This window comes from Aedes albopictus, chromosome 2, assembly GCF_035046485.1.
Source record: "Aedes albopictus strain Foshan chromosome 2, AalbF5, whole genome shotgun sequence".
In the NCBI taxonomy this organism is placed as follows: Eukaryota; Metazoa; Arthropoda; class Insecta; order Diptera; family Culicidae; genus Aedes; species Aedes albopictus.
In genome coordinates, this window is record NC_085137.1 from 115,650,276 (window position 1) to 115,656,275 (window position 6,000).

Consider the following 6,000-nt stretch of genomic DNA (forward strand, 5'->3'; position numbering starts at 1 on the left):
ATAACTAAAGACATTATCAAAAAAAATATCAAGAGGATTTTACACAGAAATTGCTGACAAGAAGCCAGAAAAAAAAATCCAAAATAATTAGAAGCATCATTTATTAAATAATTGCTGAAGCAATTTCCAAAAAAAAAATCTTGTGAAATATCCTGAATGATTGGCAAAAAAATGGTAAGACAATGGAAAGGTTACTCCTAAGAAATATGTTGAAGCAGTTTTCAAATAATGTACGAATAAATTTTTGAGAGGGTGAACTAGAATTGTTTTGAGGAAATTCCCAAAAGAATTTTTGAAGAAAAAAAAAAATTCCGAAGAAGTTCAAAAAAAAAATGAAAAAAAATCTCAAATGATTTTTAATTTTGCAAATATTTCATTGTTCATTGTTATAAAGATGTAGCATACGATTGTCTTCAGTGAAAAGTGATTTTCATAACAAATGCTGAGTTCGGTTCAATAAACTTAATTTTCTGTACCGTATTCTTTGGAAAGATTTAAAGGACTTTGATATGTACATTCAACATCATGTAGAATTATAGAAATAATTTTAATTTTGCAATTTCTTTTAACTAGAGAATATTATTGTGATAGCGTAGGATAACACAATGTTCAAGGTTACTTCCAATTTTAGGAAAATTGTGTGGCTCTTGAAATAACCACTTCCTTAAGTTGCTTTTAAAAACCAAGCAATTGTACACGTAATTGATTGCATTAACTTATAATTAGTAATTCGATTCGGTTTAAACTATACTTCTGTATTACACGATGTTTGTTTTAGACATGATTTGACGCATGACAGTTGGTGCTAGTGATTTATGCCCCACGCCATACACATGTAATTATTATCATGGTATAAGTGCTAGTTGAATCAGGCATAGCTCCAGTAGTGGAAACTCTGAAGAAGAAGAAAAATGTATCCTGCGTTTGAAAGGAATATTTTGTAGGATGCTAATAATTAGGATTTCTAGTTCCCCATTAATAGTATCCATCATTTCAATCAGCTTTTCCCTTTGGAAACAGACGCCATCCTTCCAGTTATAAAATATTCATATTCTATTCTCACTTCTCCGGTTGAACTGCGGTCGTCGTTTATTAGCGCCAAGGTATACCTATGTGGTAGGATCTGTTGAGCCGGGAAGCGTCGGAGGAACCCGGATTTCGGACGCGAGACGTTTTGATAGAGTAGGATTTCCGCTTCGTTCCTTTTCCAAGGAAGTTTCTCACCACTTCGGTTCTGCGGATGGACCTGCCAGCCAGTTGCCAGCAGCAGAAGTGATGATACCGATGCGAAAAGTTATGCTGGCTTTTCTTCGATTTATTTCCGAGTATCAGAAAGCGTGGAAGTTGCTACTCCCTCGCCCGGTTGCTTGTAACTTGTTGTTGCCTTTGTGGTGGAAGTGTTTGGGATGTATGTTGAATAAATGTAACCCAGTGTGGAAAAGAAGATTTTGGCATTTTTATTTCCGCTTGGCATTTATTGGAATGGAATAGTCATAGCAGCCTCCTTGGTGGAAATTGAAAAAGAGAAATCAATTTCGGCATTCTCAGTACATTCTCTAAAGAGTACTTTTAATCCACATTATCTCTTACTGCCTTATATATCGTTATTCTGTCCAACTACGACATAATCTGTTTCAAAGTTTTGGGATGTTTGGGACCTTTCAGTTATCCACATGTTAACAATATTTGCCAACTAACCATTATTTTTGTTTTAATTTTTTTGTTTTTGTTTTTTTGAGAAGCCGAGAAAACCTAAATTTAAACCTAACCCTAACCTAAAAAGATCCACGAAATTTGTTGCAATCAGTATAGCCTTGATGCATAACCTCAGCCCATGTACATCACAACTCATTACCGTACAAAACCCACAGACAAATGTTTTTTTTTTTGTTTGGGGAAACAGTCCGTAGCTGTAAAATTTCTTTGCATATGTCTCCTATCCCATAGTTCAGCTTCCCAGCCAAATGCATTGCATATTCTATTCCCCAAACACAGCAGAAACATAAAAACTATCTCGCTATGCTTCCAACCCAGCCAGAGGTCGTGAGCCAGCCACGAGGGCGAATGTGTAATAAAACTCCTGGAACATTTATTGGCTATTTTGCATGCGTGTGCGCTGCTAAGTGTTTTGCATATGAATAGTATCACGAACGAAAGTACTTCAAGCAGTTGTGGAGGAATCGCAGAAAAGCAGCTTGAAATAGGGGAAAAAACCTAAGAGGATTCAGCGTAAAAAGACCATGCGAAATCAACCAGTACTGCAGTCCTATAAGCCGCATTGTATGGAGAGACCACGGTACAAAGGAGAAATTAAGATAATCGGATGTGTGATTACCTTTTGAGTGTGGCATAATACAGTACTTTTTCGATTATATCACGAATGAAAAATGTTTTCGCGTGATATATTGGAGCGTGATATAATTGAAACATCTTTTTCCGAAGGCGTTTATTAATCAAAATACACTTGCATACAAAAAAAAATCAAACAAAAAACGAACAAAATATCAAACCCGGTAATGGAAGTCTAATATTCTTGTATGTAATTATTTTTTTAAGGTCTCTGAAAATAAAATAAAATAAAGGAGGTATTATTTGCACTTCTACACCATAGTTTTTGAACTTCATGCTTCCATATGTTGTCGATTTTCAATCTTTACACAGCAAAATAAAGATAATTGCTTAAATTTATCGTCGAGTACTTGACATTTTCAAAAGTGTTTCCAGAAGTTTGGGAATTTCTGGTTGAAAAATCAAAATTTGACATTTTTGCGATGTTGTCGAGTTACGCTTTGTTGTACAATTGTCTCGAAGTTTATCGTTCGTTATGCTGGTTGGCATTAATTGAACAGCATATCAACTTAAAACATCCAATAAATTTACAAAATATTAGTTATCCCTTCGGAAGTGAAGTGAAACCGTAGGTCCTGACATGAAAGAGCTCCGGATTGTGCAGCTCGCCAATAATTATTAAAATACAAAAAAAAATCAAAGTAAGTTTCTAACGGAAAACGCCTTTTTCTTCTACTTCTTCTTTGTGACTCTACGTTCTTAATGGAACTAGGGCTGCCTCTGTTCAATTAAGTGTTCTTTGAGTACTACCACAGTTATTAATTGACTTTGGGCTTTCTTTGCTTGCCATTGTATGAATTTGTATATTGTGGGGCAAGTACAATTATACACTATGCATAGGAAAGTCTAGAAAAGTTCCCGACCAGAATGGGAATCGAACCCGCCATCTCTGAATTGGCGATCGAAAACCTTATTCACAAAGGCTAACTGGAGACCCCTGATGGAAAATGTAACGCGTGGAATTGACGCATACAGACCGGACTCGATGCAGAGCAAAGCATGGGAATGTAACTCTAGATAATCGAATCCTGTGTCCGGTCTGTCACCAATGCAATGACACCATAATTGTATACTAATGTGCAAAATATCTTACTTATGACGATTCATGTATCCTATATAGTTTGGAATATGTGCTGGGCGATATTTGTATCGATTATCATAGCGTGAAATAATCGAAAAAAATAGCGTTCTAAAATCGAGTGTGATATAATGGAGCGTGATTAAATAGAACCGTGACAAAATCGAAAAACCACTGTATAAGTGGAAACTTAAATAGACGGAGCCCAATGGGAAAAGAGCCAACAAAGCTTTTTTCAGGATGGAATGATTGTTATGGTTTTTCCTGATGTTTAGGGTTTTTGGGAAATGTTAAATTAAGAATCCGAGGAACTAAATTCGCGAGTATTTAGCAAGATCATGTTGAGGGTAACGAGTTCCATTTTCGGTTGGTCCAGATCCAGGACCTTTTCGTTATGGAAATTTCTTTATCGTCCTTGGTAGAGTATCTTTGCACCTGCCACACGGTACACATTCAAAATGATCATTGACAGAGGAAGTTCTCAGTTAAATCAATTGGTATAAGCTATAGGCGGAAAGTATCTAAATTACTGTGATTCCCCCCAAATAAATGTCATATAGATCTGGCGAGGATAGACATTTGATCATGAAATTGCTTGTCCTTTTTTCAATCCAACATCTTCAAAGCATTATTCCAGAGCCAACAATGTTGATTGATTTAAATCTACATTTTCCATTAAAAGCCCCACTATACTATCGCTGACTGACATTCCATCAATAACCATGATCGGCCATCATCACTCTTTGCGTCAGAAACGCAGCGCATTCCCGGCGAACATGTCACCTTTCATCGTAAAATTAACATCCCGTAAAAGTGACACACGTTAATTGAAATTCATAATAAAGTCACAGTTTCTCCCGATGATGGGAACGACTCGTTGTGAGTGACAGACAACCTACGGATGAGTTACACCGACAGTGATCACGCCGTAAACGCAAATCCGTTCCGCCATTTCCGGGGTTACGGCGCGGCGGATCGTTAAGAATATTAACGGGGGCACCCTTTTTCGCGAACCGTTTTATTGGAATGGAGTTATCTTCAAGAGCAGTTCTCCGTTCACCGGACCAAATGAAGAGACCAACTCGTTTGCTAAATGGTGTTTTGAGTGGCTGAGGCACCCATGGAAGCTCGTTTTTCTTCTCGTTTGCGATGAGCAATTTTTTTTGCTCGGCAGTTTACTGCTTTGCGGCATAATATTACGATTTATTATGCATACCTACCGGACCGGAGAAGTGTGGTGGAGCTGCTATGACACCAAACTTCGGCCGTTTATTGATACTTTAGCCAAGAGTGTTGGGGGTGATAAATTTTGCTTCTTCAGATGCCTTGTTGATTCCGTTGACGGAGGACAAGAGATGCGTATACAACGTAGAATGTCGTGTATCATGAGGGAGTCGTAAAATTGATGGTTCACTGTGACCTTTTAGGGTGGCTGGAGACTCTGTATAGTGGAGAGTTTTGGGGTTTGTTTGTCGTTCAGTTTGTTATAGGTTTGTATACGTGACAAATTTTGATTGGACCCATTCAAGTGTTGTGTTATACGTTGATTTCGTTTCATCGATTGCTCAACAAGTGATGGAAGATGAATATGTTTCCAATGGACTATGTACATCATTTAAGAACTGAGTATGTATAATGTATATCCAACATTATCAGACCGATTGCTTTTTTGGAACAGTAACTTTCAAAGACCTGTTTTTCATTTCGTCCACGCAATGTACCAGCACTAATGGAAAGTCGAATTCCTCTTCTTTTCGGTGGTTTATCATCCTGCTGATTTGGTTTGCGTACCTACGTCCTCCACTAGGATAAGACCTGCTTCCCAGCTACCATGATCACTTCCACATTTATTAACTAAGAGTTTCTTTTGCCAATGACCATTTTGCATGTGTATATCGTGTGGCAGACACGAAGGCAGTTTAAGCCCAAGGAAGTCAACGAAACTTCCTTTACGGAAAGTTTAAGAATCGACCATGAATCGAACCCGTCACCTTCATCTTGGTTATACTAAATATCCACACCTTTGAAGCTGTGGCTATAGGAGCCCTCTCTATGGATACTTAAGTATTTCCGAATCAGCTACACTCAACACAAGGAACCAAAGAGATAGGTGCATTAGACTAACGAGCATTTTCAGCATGTGGGTTTTGGTGATCTTTTATTTTTTAGGAAGAAATGGCGCTTGGTACGTCAGGTTGCTGGTCAATGTGAGGAAGGGGAGGGAAGTGACGATGATTGCAATCCCTTGCTCACGACAGACCGTTGTGTCCTGTGTGTCTGCACAAGTTCATGCAGAGGTGTCGTATTTTTTTTGAGAAATGACTGTGTGGCAGAAGGTTGACATCGGTGCGTGGATACCACGGGTAAGGTAATAGATTGGGGGTCGATTATCCTGAAGATGATGCGAGAGAATTCACTGATTGCATAACAAGTAGTCGTGATTTGATAGATTAACAGTTTCACAGAAAGAGGGAAACACCTTGTTCAACCCGCTTCTGGTTCTAGAGATGACTTTGAACATATTTATGTTTGCTATTGAAATACGACTGTTGTCTCTCTTGGTTAACGGATTA